At 40.9% G+C, this 13,779-nt stretch overlaps 1 long non-coding RNA gene across 1 annotated transcript; it reads left to right on the forward strand.

Annotated features, from left to right (window-relative positions):
• Positions 1-1,549: 1,549 nt before the first annotated feature.
• Positions 1,550-11,216, forward strand: LOC122465754. The gene is made up of 2 exons (XR_006290789.1): positions 1,550-1,650; positions 11,145-11,216. It is a non-coding gene; the product is annotated as an uncharacterized LOC122465754 (long non-coding RNA).
• The last annotated feature ends 2,563 nt before the right edge of the window (positions 11,217-13,779 follow it).

Below are 13,779 nucleotides of genomic sequence, written 5' to 3' on the forward strand. Positions count from 1 at the left end.
CTATACATTTTCCAGTACTTATAATTTAATTACTGTTCCCATTCCAGGCTGCACAAAGGAATACTTAAGTATAATTTACTTTTTGTTTTTTATACTTAGTGCAGAACAAAGGAATAAAAAAAAATGCAGTGAGTAAATCAGAGAAAAATGGTACAACAGAATTGCTTGAAATATTTTGTTTTACTTGTAAAAGTTAAACAAAACAAAACAAAAAAATCCCAACATATAAAGTGCAGTAAAGTTTATGTATACAGAGCACAAGGGATATGCTGAGCTGCAAGCAGAGAAAATGTTGGCTACACATGTTCAACTGGTAATATGTGCTTTTATTTTTGCAATGTCCTGCAATATTTCCCAGAAAATATTTACAAGATGCAATATAAATGTGAATGGAATCATGTTTTCTAGGAACCAAATAATAAGCGATGAACAAACTAAGTCTATACAGTTTTGTGCAGTTTTACACACTGCACCAATGTAGCCTTATGATCCTTTAGGACCCTCCCTTGCACAGAGAGCTGATTACCTGAAACATGTTACTACTATTTTTTTTTAAAACAGACACTCTGTTCAAGATCATCTGGCCCGCCAGCACATGCCTTTCAATGTTATCTCTTCATCATCTAAACAAGACCTGGTTTCCAAAGGCTTTCCATTTCCACAGGTGTTTCTTATCAGTTCCACATTTTCTTCTGACAATGTGGAAAAAAATTCATATGCCCCAGCTTAGTGACTGTTGCCTAACCCAGTACTAAGAAGATTTCTGAAATGCAGAAAGTGTCCTGTGTGGCTGCTGTAATATCTACATGCCCCAAGGGTCTGCTGCTGCTGCTCTCTTTTTCAAGAGACAAGACAGCTACAGTGTAAGACTCACATGCCTACCTTTCAGCACAGAGGAAAATCTGATTCAGAGTCAGAGAGAGGAAAGCTGTGACCTGTTTAAAAAGAGAGGAGAAAAATACAGTTATTGGGTGCATTGTGTCTGACTAGCTTTCTGGGCCAATTATTTATCCATAACTAATTACATTGTGGCGGTGAATTGCTGTGTTGCTATTGCTATTTAACCCTGTTTTGGTGACTGGCTATTTTAATAGTCAAGCATAAACCAATTTCCATGGCAGTCATTATAAAATGATACTATCAAGACTTATTCTTCTATATAAGTACACACATTTTACCCCTCAGCAGCTACCTATAATCAGCACCCTTTTGGTCAGTGATGTCATTCTTTTACACAGAGGTTCTGCTCTAGGAGGTCCTTAATTCAATGTGGATCACAAATTTTTTTATTTTCACACTGCACTAAGAAAAATAGATCATGTCACACAAATTAGTGTTATATATATATATATATATATATATATATATATATATGCATGCAGATAATACTTTAGGGCCTGATTCTGCAACCCTTACTTGAGTTTAGTAGTAGTTCATTCCACAAATGTCCTACTCGGATCAACCTGCATAAGAGGGGGCAGAATCAGAGCCCCATGGAGCTATTTTCACTTTAGGAGGGTACCTCTCATTAATTCACCCTCTTTTGCCTAGATATGTCGGTCCCTGTGAATGAGATACTCCATCAATCTCTAGCCTAAGGCACCCTGGAAGAGGATCAAAACAGCTGTGCAGTTTACAAAATGCGGTGAGGTAAGAATGGAGTTACCGCCTTGCTTCTGAATGGCTTATTGGCTGGTCTGAGAGTCTCGTCGTCATTTTAACACTTTTCCCCCCTGTAAAGTTCATGTAGCCTTCGAATATTTTTTGTTTACAAATCCAAACAGGAAAAATATCTAAGGAATAAGCAAGACTTCCAACAATATTTATACTGTCTATTTATTTGCACTTCCAAAGCTTATCTGAGCATGATCTGACTGAAGACACACACATACACGTCTTGCCTTGCCTGACTGAGGACACACACATATACACAAGGCATTTTGAATTCCAAAAACATATTTAAAATACTTATTAAAATATATTTCATTGACATAATTGTCTTCAGTGTAGATTCCCGTCTGCATTGAAAAACTTTTTAAGAAGCTGAATTCTGACCTAATTTGTATAATTAGCTGTAAGCATTTAAGGGCAGGAACTATATTCTACCATGGATTTGTAAAGTGCCTAGTAGAATGGGGCCGCAGTCCTGATTGATGCCTTGAGGTGCTACACCAATACAAATGAACAATAATAGTACAAGCCCTGATCCTGCAGTCAGATCCCCCATATATGGACTCCTAAGATAGCGCACAGTCCTGTCAGACTCACTGTGGCTCTGCATGGGCCCAAGGGTCTGCCAGTGCAGAGCAGGCAGAAAGATGGGAACTGTGGTAATGACCATGCAGAACTCACTGTAGCCTCTCTTGCAAAGGAATACTTAGAAACGTTAACAGCTGGCTGCTGTACACTTGCACTGAGACCTTGTGCAAACAAGTTTTATGAAGTAATCTAAGAGAAAAAGAGTGCTTGTGAGCAATCTGCACTGTTTAAAAAACACAATAATCCCACTGTTTATATTTGTTAGATTCTCTTTGCCTACATATTAGACTAAGTGCCTCTTAAATGTCAGTTTAAATAGTCTTTTCTGAGTAGCAGCTGTGCAAGGGCACATTTGAATTCAATAACTCCATTTTGGTTTGATGTTAAACTGGTAGCACTCAATAAAGGGAAAGGATTTTTTTTTTCATGTTTGATATAAAGAAATTCTCTTTTGGCTTTGTATACTAGCCTTCAGCCCTGACTGACATATGATGATCCAAGTCCAAAAGACCTGACCCAGGGACTTCTAATAAAAATGCTCTGAATGCCTGAACTGTTGTTGAAAATGAAGGGCCACATTTGCTCTGGTTGCTTTGCACTGCTCCAGTAATGCAAAGCCAATGTAAACCCAGCTTAATGAGTTTATGGCTACTTTGTAATGCCAGAGTAGTGCAAAGCAGTCAGTGCATGGATGGTGTCCCTAGCCTCTGTTTGCCAGAAGCTGGGAATGGAAAACAGGGGATGGGTCACTTGATGATTACCTGTTCTGTTCATTCCCTCTGAGGTACCTGGCATTGGCCACTGTCGAAAGATAGGATACTAGGCTAAATGGACCTTTGGGCTGACCCAGAATGGCCGTTCTTATGCATGCTTGTGACTCTGCCCCTAGTCTCTTCATTATCACTATTCTTATGGAAGTCAGGGCTGGAAGGGAAAGAGAGAGCTAAGGAGGGGTTTCTCCTTAAAGGATTTTGAATGAATTTCACAATCCACAACAAAACAAGCTATCCCACCTGTGTTGTAGGTCAAAACAGAGAGAAAAAATGAAACATTGTAGCCCTGATCCAGCAACTTCTTTCACATCAGTGGGGATCCACTCAAACATAGCAGTTTGCTCTCAAGAAGTTGCATATTAGGCCTTCTGTGCACTCTTAACAGACTAAAGGATAGCTTCAGGTTTAAAGACATGTCTTTAGGCTGCCATAACCCAATGAAGAAGAACAATATAACTCACCATTTTTGTTATGAAATATAATTTAGATCCTACCTGAGGCCTAATTCTCATCTCAATGAATTGCAGTGGGAAAATTCCCATTCACTTCTGTGGGAGCAGGAACAGTCCCCTAAACTGTAAGGTACCTTTGGGAGATTTTTTGTTTTCCTTTTAATAATACTTTGCTCTTCCAGGGTCCGGTCCTACTTCTAAAGAAATCAGTAGCAAATGCTCATTGATTTCAGTCAGAGGGGGATTGGGTCCCTAGTGATTTGCATTTAAACGATATATTGTAATGTTACTAATAAATAATAATAGTGATCCAACTCATGATAGAAATGAAAATCTCTTATATGCTGCTGTTACTCATTTGTAAGTGAGGTGGCGCTTGTGTAGTCTGTGTCTATCTCGCTCTGTCTCAGAGCCAGGGGAGCCAGACGGACCCATAGTCAGACTACGTAGATTTACACAGCCCAGAGTTCAGCAGCAAATATCAGCTGGGACAGCTAGTCATTGTCAAACCCTGTATGACTGTACATGGCTCTGGAAAATGGAAAGCACTGTTTACTTCTTGCCTGTAAATGAGCTTTCATGTTTTAATAAGGCAAAATTCTCTCTGTGTACTTGACATGCCTTGTTTTGTTTTAATTTGCTTGATACATCTGAATGGACGTGTTTTTCATCATGAAAATTAAAAAAGCTTCTTCCCTCTCACACAGCTAATCACTGCAAAAATTAAACATGCTTATCAGCCAGCTGTGTTTCACTGCAATCTTTTGCTTCCATCTTTCGTCCCAGTCTTCAGAGGATGCAGGGCATGTCTGTTTTGTGTCAGCAAGCGATCTTTGCTGACTTGCTAGGGTTAAGAAACCATCATCTTTTTCTCATCAGAATTCAGCAGGAAAAGGCAGAACACTTATGAAATAATAAAATATGACAGTGGAAGGCCTATTACAGCAAGCAGAAATGTCATCAAATATAATCACAATATTTTATGCACGTCTGAACAAGGGGGTAAGGAAAGTTCTTGCCTAGATACACGGGCCCAAATCCTGATGCCCTTGCTCAGAGGTTACTCATGCAACTCTTACTGCAGTCAAAGGGAGTTTTGAATATATAAGGATTTTAGAATTCAGCCCACATCTGGTTATGTGGCTTCTGCCAAACTGTTTCACATTTCATTATACCCTTGAATTTCAGACCAAAAGCCTGAATTCTTATGCCCCTCTGATGGTGTAAAAGGACTGTATAGTTAGTAGAACCCGCCTCTGGGGAGTCCTACCTGGTGTAAGGGAGTTCTCTAGGCAGCACTGAGTGGGTCACAATGCTCTATGCCACACCCACTAGCAGCCTCTGGTGTAGGAATGGGTCGGCTGCATGGTCAGGGTGGGAAGGGCATGGCTGGGGAGTGCTGCTTTCTAAGTTATTCTTGGCTGCTGCAACACAGATTAGAACTCTGAAGCTGCTCTAATATATAGCAAGTCTGGTTCAAGGATACAAGGAAGTGCAAAGGTGGACTTTTGAAGCCACTTTTGTCCCACCCCCAGCCTTTGCCCCTCACTCCACACATATATTCCTGCAATGAATGTACTATACTTTTTTGTGGAATGTAGACACACCCCTCAGCTTCACTGACAGGTTTTACACATCTTTTAAATGAGCTTGGACCCAGTTTTGAGCAAACCAGGGTCAGCGTATTTTTTTTAATAAAAACCATGCACAAATTTGCTGTTGTGAAAGTGGATGAAATTCTTTCACCTTGGCTGCTCTCACTTTGAATTTCAGGTTTGAACAAAGCCAGATCCCAAAGTGAAACTTGGAGCAGGAAGGGATAAAACCTGCACAGATCAAAAACCAAAGACAAAGTTGGGGTATAAAACCAAATGGGACAAAACTGCTCAGTTCCTTACAGCTGTGCTTTAGAACGCACACATTTTGCAACTAATTGCAACATCTGTCTGGATCAGATGATAAATGGGAAGGAGCCAAGATAGTCCAAGGGAGTGGTAATGGGATATAGAGTGTCTAGGTCAATGGTTCAACTATCCCACTAGCATCTGAAAGCAGTAACCATACAATGACTATCCAGTGGTCTATGAAATGAGTTGTGGCTTCCTAAATAGTTTCCAACTAGATATGTGTCCAACATCTTAAAATCCTCTGAAACTCCTTGGTACCCATGTTGGCGGTCTCAGCAAAGTGATACAGAAACTGAACTACTCTCTTACTCCTAGAGGTGGCTCCACTAGGATAACGGAGGAAAGCATACACTGCTGCTACTTGTCATATATCCTTTCTTTTCTATGGTTACACAAAGGTCTTTACCAGCACTAAATTCACCATTTAGAAAAAATCCATTTTCTAGCATTTTAACTGTCATGGTACAGAATCATTAATTACTATTTATAGTATATATAAATAGAGCCTCAGGGATGTAGTCATCAGCTGAATCTGGGAGGTCATAAAGAAGAAACCCTGTGACAGGTTATTCACATAGGTCTATGAATGTGCAATGTGTCTTGTAACAAGTCTTTACATAGCCAGTCTGGATCTAGAAGAAGTGTTACTATACCACAACGGTTCTCAAACCGTGGGTCAGGACCCCAAAGTGTGTCGCAATCCTGTTTCAATGGGGTCGCCAGGGCTGGCGTTGGACTTGCTGGGGCCCGGGGCTGAAGCCTGAGCCCCACCATATGGGGCTGAAGCCTGAGAACTTCATCCCTTAGTGGCGGGGATCAGCTCACAGGGACTTTGGCTTTGGCCCTTCGTCCCAGAGCGGTGGAGCTCAGGCTTCGGCCCCCACACCCGAGGCAGCAGGGTTCGGGCAGGCTCAGGCTTTGGTTCCGGCTCCTGGTGTCCTGTAGTAATTTTTGTTGTCAGAAGGGGGTCGTGGTGCAGTGAAGTTTGAGAACCCCTGCAATATCACATAGAAAAGTCTTAAATGATTCCATATGAAATGATAGGGAAAGGTTTTTGATAACCATTGCCTGCCCTCTAACTTTGTGATATATACATTATGCTTTTCTATATACAGTAATTTTGAAATGCACTGTGCATTTAGTTTTTGAGTTTTATAACCTACTGCTTTTTCATTACTGTGGCTGAAATGAAATACAAAGATGGCAGTGTAGAAAAGGGTCATTTTGGCATATCCACCACTTAACATCCACCACTGGTTTCTTTCCCCCGGGAGAGGAGTGGAAATATAGGATCAATCACTTAGCCTGCCAAGGGAATTATGTTGTATTTTTACCAGCTGTAGCTGGGAGCCAAGGGGCAGTTGTGTTTCACCTTAAGATTGACTTTTGTCACAACTCAGAAGATTTGGATGCATGTTTTAAAAAGAATATCCAGTTTGGGGAGTTTTGCATGTGAACGAGTGGTTACGATGGTAGCAAATTTCATGGAACGCTGCACAATTAAACATGAGGGCGTCTGGGAAGTTACAGAGAACAGGATCTCATAGACAAAAAGGACCAGACTGGTGACTGCTGAGCAGCAAGACTTTCAAAAAGGGGTATGCTGAGCATGTAATAGGGAAGATGAGGGCTTTTTATTGGCCAGCTTTCAGATGTTTGTTTGGAATTATCAAAGATCAGAATAGGTAGGGACAGAGTTCTGACTCTCTAGGTGCTCAGGCTGTATTGGGGCCCTATCCAAAGCCCATTAAAATCAGTGGAGAGCCACCCACTGACCTCAATGGGTTTTGGATCGGTCCCTTAGTGCAGTGTCTCCACCTAAGTACTCAGCCTTTAGGATTTTGAGACGGCACCTCTCATCGCAAAGTATGATATCCAGAGACGCCACTTGATGACAAAGGTCAGATGTGCCCTACCTTGCTTTCCTCTCCCACACCCAGGGCTCAAGAGAAGAAATGCAGAAAATCATTTGCCAACATCACATCTGGACACTGATCCTCATCCAGAGGACATAGAAACATATATTATAGTTATCAGACTGTGTAGTCTGTTAATGGGTTGTGCTGGGATGGGTCTGGAGACAAAGAGTTGCTATATATGAAATAAATCCCCTGCTCTCACTACAAGCTGACAAAGGTAGAAACAATAATGACCAGGGAAGGATCTGCAAAGAAAAATGCTCAGGAGTTCCCTGGCCATCAGGAAGCTCCAGGTACACTGTACCCTTTGAGTAACTAGTCACTTGCAAAGTGTGCACTTCATATTTTAAAAGAATGGTCACAGAAATAACCATGGAGGAAAATAAGCTAGGTACTAGTCCCAGCGGCGGTAGGAGAAGGTGGGATCTCTTTGGTACACTGAAAACTTCATTCAGTTGATTTACCAAAATTGTTTTCATCCAACCCAAGAAGGCTGGGCTAGCGTCAAAAGGAGGATCAAATACAATTTATGACATTGGACAACGTAGTAAATCAACCCAGGCATGCATAGCCACACCTCTAATGTGTAGCTGCCAATGGCCCACAGTACCTCCAGACATGGGGGGTGCACAGTGAAATGTGTTCTCTAATGTTAACTCTTTAAAGAGCTGCGTTCAATATAGCTAGTAAAATTGAGTTATCATGATCTATTTCTGAACTTCAGAAGTATATATGAGATGAAATGTGCACAAGAGAATGATGTAGCTCCGTAGCCAATGGGTTAGAGGAGGAACTGAGGAGCAAAAGGGCTCTTGCACTGGACAAACAAAAACTACTCTCCGTGGACATTTCATTATTTCAGGGTTCCTGGTCTCATAAACATAGCTTGGGTAAAACATTGTATCCATTATATCTATTCAAAATACTGCTGCGAAGATTATCTCCCTGGCTCATCGCTCCAACCATGTCACCCCTCTCTTTTCATCCATCCCTATAAAATACTCAAAAATGGACAGTCAGCTGGTGCTCTGAGACCACTGCCTATTAATCTAACCAGCATCATCTCACTTGTGCTCCCCATATCTGTTTGTCGCAACCATCTACTGAACTGGGATCGTGAACTCTGAGGGCAGGGACTCTTTTTGTGATGTGTTTGTATGGTGCTTAGCACAATGGGACCCTGATCCATGTCTGGGATAGCACAAACCATAAGTAACAACACTACCAAACTGCATCCAGTACATCAGAACATATTGCTGGGGAGAGGCTATTTTCTTACCCTCGCTCCTGCCAACTACAGTGTGACTGTCATGCTTTTGAGTACGAGTTACTGCTAGTTTCCACATGCTGCGCCTCTAACCTCGCGACCTCTCCCCTCATTGTAACAGCTTCCAAGGCCCTTTTTCTTTCCTGTAGGAGGGCTGGATAGTATTACACTGTTCTGTAAGTCGTTCAGCAGGAATGTTCTCTCTCCCCCCCTCAGACCCTGTCCCTGCACAGTTGGATTGATGTCTAACAACCTAGAGAGAAATAAGTCAGCAGTGACTCCTCATGACAGAGAAATATTCATGCTTTCCTTGATCACCTCAACAATAGGTTGCCACACACTGGCTTTCAGGAAGGGTCCAGTTGCTTTACCTCTTACCCGCCTTCAGAGCTAGAACAAGATTTCAGAAACAAATGCACCAGAGTGCAGTTTATCACTGAAACAGTATGTACCATTTTTGAAAGGCACTGGATTCACTAGGGACCCTGAATCTCTTCTATCTCCTTTGCAGGATTCATTAGTTATTTTAAAGATCAATCAGTTTGCTTTCTTTGGGCCTGATCCTGAGCTTCTGACTGATGCAAAGTGCTCATTCATTTCAAAGGAGTTTTGTGTTACTGAGGAACACAGAATCATGCCCCTAATCTTTGAAAGGCAGGTAAAAAACCCAAGTCTGAATCTATTGATAATAGTTTTCACTTTTACATGATAGCTTGGTCATCTTTGATAACAATCGGGTCAATGTGTATTTATTTTACTGTCTGTTCCATGTCCTCTGGTGACAGATTTTTTTCACAGGAGATATTTAAAAAACAGAACAAAAGTGCAAGTCATTCTCCAAGGATACTTTTCATTTGTGAGGACTGGGAAATGAATCACAAGCCTCTTCATACATGCAGAATAAAGTTTTCCTCCCACCCCCATTCCAAAACCACAAAACTCAAAAAGGTAATTAGCAGTGCGTTCTTTTGTCTGTACTTGTGAGGCACCTTCAAGTGCATAATATGATTCCATGTTGTAAATGAGATACCAGTGATTGTGGGATCTATTGTGGGAGTGAAACATGGATCGTTTGGTTTGTTGTAATATACTTAGTGATGAAGGCCTAAACATTTCATAGACACTAATCTTTATGGCATGCCTGTTTCCTGAAATATTTCTTTTAGCTGGAATTACACTACAGAGCTGAGCATTTCTTGAGAAGCCTTCTTAATATAATGGGAATGGAGCACATGGTGCACCTCTTAGAAGGCGCTCAGTATCTGGTGGAATTAGGCCCCATAAGAGTTACTCACTGTCCTGAATAGCATCATATACATTTCCAGTTAGGAGTTAGCATATCCTCATTTAAACACGTCCCTAAAAAGTGGTGCAACATAATAGCACAGTGTGGCCTAATGATTCACATCTGCAATCCTACTGAAAATTTAAAGTGATATTCACTTACTTCTAGTAGGAAGAGACTGTTTGCTCCACTATTCTTCGATGCAGTGACACAGTGAGATGGCAGAAAACCGATATTCCCCATGTGTCCACTTCAGAACAAAACTCTCCTCTGTTCTCTTACAAGCACACATACACACAAAATGGAACTGATAAAGTATGATATTTTTCAGACTAGGACTACTATTAAAATAAGAGATATGTCAATATAAAAGAGTCAGGTTTGAATAGTAAAATATAGTCACAAGCTATATTTATTCAGAACAGTCATATAGTTCTGATGCATAAAATTTAAAAAGCCCACCCCACCTGTATATTATCATTCTTACCACTGTGGGGACTGATTCTCTACTTTTATACTGACTATGCATCAGGGTAACTCTATTGACATTAGTGAAGTTACTGTGGTTTAAAATTAGTGCAGTGAAATGGAAAAATTAGGCTCACTATTTGTACCGCAATAGCAGCCAGAGACCCCAGTTAGGATCAGGCTTTCAGTGAAGGAACGTACAACTCACAGGTAGATGTGGTTTCCAGTTGATCACAGTCAACCCTCCAGTGGTTACCCACTCACCTTCAAAATGTTTGTAGCTAAAACCCTACACATAGAACCGGTGACACCAGATGACCTTAAATTCTCCAAATTGGAGACCACCCAGTGTAACTGCCTCATGCAAATAACACACAATTTTTGTTAGCTGCTAGACTGATGGCCTTTGTGTAACCTATGAGAGTAATTTCAAATTTCATTTTTTCCCCTGGAAATCAGAGCTACAATGAATGACTGTACTAAATTTTAAGACTATATCTGAAACCGACTGTATAGAGTCTACTACAAACTGACCGCCATAAAGTTAAAGCACATGAATGGTTGAACTCTCATATGAAAGGTACACTGATGACCTTTGATGGAGAGGTCAAAGTTTGAATTTGGGATTTTTCCTTTATTTTGCATAACTGTGCTAATATAATATGGAGAGTGTATCAAATGGAACATGGAAATTAATTGTACTTGTCAGTCACCCCTCTACAATTGCTTCGATTCTATTCTTTATTATTTAGAAAGCCCCAGAAGTGTACATGGCTATATACCAGACAAATGCTTCCTTTTTTTTTTTTTTCAGGCTTGCTGAATCTCAGTTGCTATCCTGGCTGTCTTCCTGTATATCACTGAAAGAAAGAAAGAAAGAAAGAAAACTGGGAAAAATAATGAGCAAGACAAGAGGAGAGCAAATAAAATAAAGGGGAAAACTTTGGTTCCAAAATTGCCTCTGAACTATGAATTTCTAAAAGCTTTCCTTTTTCCTTTGGTGAGTGCTCAGTAATTCAGTTCAGATAAAATCTCCTCCATGCAGAGATTCCTCTGCACCTGAAACCAAACTTTGTTCAAAATTCAAAAAACAAACAAACAAAAAACCTTCCCCACATCTCTCCCCTGCTCATAATTCTGTGTCCTCACGCTTTTTACAGCTATAAATTGACCATATGCCATGTTTTACCACCTGCCAGATACATATTTTTAATCTTTGAAGTTTGTGAATGGGTTTTTGTATATAAAACTGTTTCAAGATTATAATTGCAATGATCCACACAACTAGGTGGGCTCAGGTTTTCTTTTTGTTTCCTGGAAAAAATTCCCACCATAAATCCTTGAGCTCTGCCACATACAAAGAGCCTCCATTGTTTCATGTTGTTTTGAACTATTTATAAGCACTAACTGACTGTTAGGTTTTGTAATAACTCACTGCTGGTTTATGAATATATTACTCTGTAGCTAGCTAGTTTGCCAGTAGCCTCTAGCAGGCAGAAGTGGAAAGGATATATGTCGCTGCTTAGTTTATCTTCAGCTGTTTTAGTGAAAAGCAATTAACTTAGCCATTGCAAGGTGCTGGGCACCCACAACTCTAACTGAAGTTGGTGCGAGTTGAAGACACTCAGCAGTTCATAGGATGGGACCCTCCATTTGCAGACAATTAAAATATATTTTACACAAAGTAAAGGGAAAGAAATATGTTGGCTTTTTATTTATTTGCATTTACCCTTGGCAGCATTGCTCTCTGCATAGTGGAATATAAACTAGGAATGAAGGAAGTGATGCAAGATAAAATGAGAAGCATCTCTAATTGTCGACCACAATTTATACCACACTTGAACCTTATTTTATGGGTTATCAGAAGGTTGGTTGACTTTCTTTCTTTCTTTCTTTCTTTCTTTCTTTCTTTCTTTCTTTCTTTCTTTCTTTCTTTCTTTCTTTCTCTCTCTCTCTCACTCACCTGGCCACCCTAACAGTCTGATCAACCCTCAAATCCCAGGGTCTCAAATCCATTCAGTGGAGGGGGCCAAATTCCACTACTAATTATTTTGGGGAACAATCCAACAGTTATGGTCCCTGAGCCAAGACATACATTTAATACTCCATGGCTCCCCCGCCCTCCCAACAGACTACATTAGAGCACCCAGAGATGTAATGGGAGGGCATTGCACAAAGATTAAGGGTAGAATCCAGCCTTTACAAAATGACTGAATTTTAGCAAGTATTATTTATTCAGAATGTTATTGTCACATTCAGAATCATTCAGTGGAAACCTACTGGCCCTATTTCAGGCCACTGCTCTTTCTTCCCTTTGTTTCTCTTCCTTCCTTACGCCATTCAGAGCCATTGCTGCAGGCTGTCTTTAGACACAGGAAGACAACACCACATTGGTTTACACACAGTTTGCATTTGGAAGGTTTCCTTTGCAACCATAAGGGCTTAAACTTACATTTACTGCCCCCTCCCCACCAAAATAAATGATGAGATTCTGCCCAATCTGAATATGTCATTTGGAACCCCATAAATACCTCAGATGGACTGGATCCAGCCAGTGGGCCATGTGTTTGACACCCTGGCTCTAAACTTGTTGAAGGTTTTTCCATATCTGCATCTGTTTAGTTGTCAGAAAAGAAGGCTAAGGGGGGACTTGATAACAGTCTTCAAATATGTTAAGGGCAGCTATAAAGAGGATGATGATCAGTTGTTCTCCATGTCCACTGAAGGTCAGACAAGAGGTAATCAGTTTAATGTGCAACAAGGGAGATTTAGGTTAGATGTTCACAGAAACTGTGTTTATAATTAGAACGCTAAAGTTATCAAGAAAGGTTGTGGAATCCCATTCATTGGAGGTTTTTATGAACAGCTTAGACCAGTGGTCCCCAATGTGGTGCCATGGCACCCGCCAGAGCATTTTTGTGTGCCCGCAGGACACCGTGCCGCCAAAATGCCGCTGCCGAAGAACCTCCCGCCTGAATGCCGCTGAGACGTGTCGCTTCTTGGCGGCATTTCAGCGGCGGGGTGTCCGGCGCCCTCCACAGTCTTCTGGGAATAGCAATATGCTATTCCCACAGAAAGGTTGGGGACCACTGGCTTAGACAAACCCCTGTCAGGGATGATCCACATTTACTTGGTCCTGCCTCAACTTGTGGGTGGGAGTGGACTAGATAACCTCTCAAAGGCCCTTCCAACCCTACATTTCTAGGATTCTATAACTCCATGAAATACAAAGCACAACTTTTTCTTGCACACGTCATTCAGATAATCTAACTACTGGGCATCAATACATTAATCTAAACTGATGTAATTTGCCTAAATTCTGCACCAAGCTGCCACTTCAACCTCCTGCAGCAATTATATTTTTATAGTTTATTGAAGCAAAAAGTGGGTTGACACCTAGAGCTGGCTGAAATGTAAATGTAGATTGCCAAAAGGTTCTTGTACATGTC

The sequence above is a fragment of the Chelonia mydas genome, chromosome 1 (genome assembly GCF_015237465.2).
Source record: "Chelonia mydas isolate rCheMyd1 chromosome 1, rCheMyd1.pri.v2, whole genome shotgun sequence".
Classification (NCBI taxonomy): Eukaryota; Metazoa; Chordata; order Testudines; family Cheloniidae; genus Chelonia; species Chelonia mydas.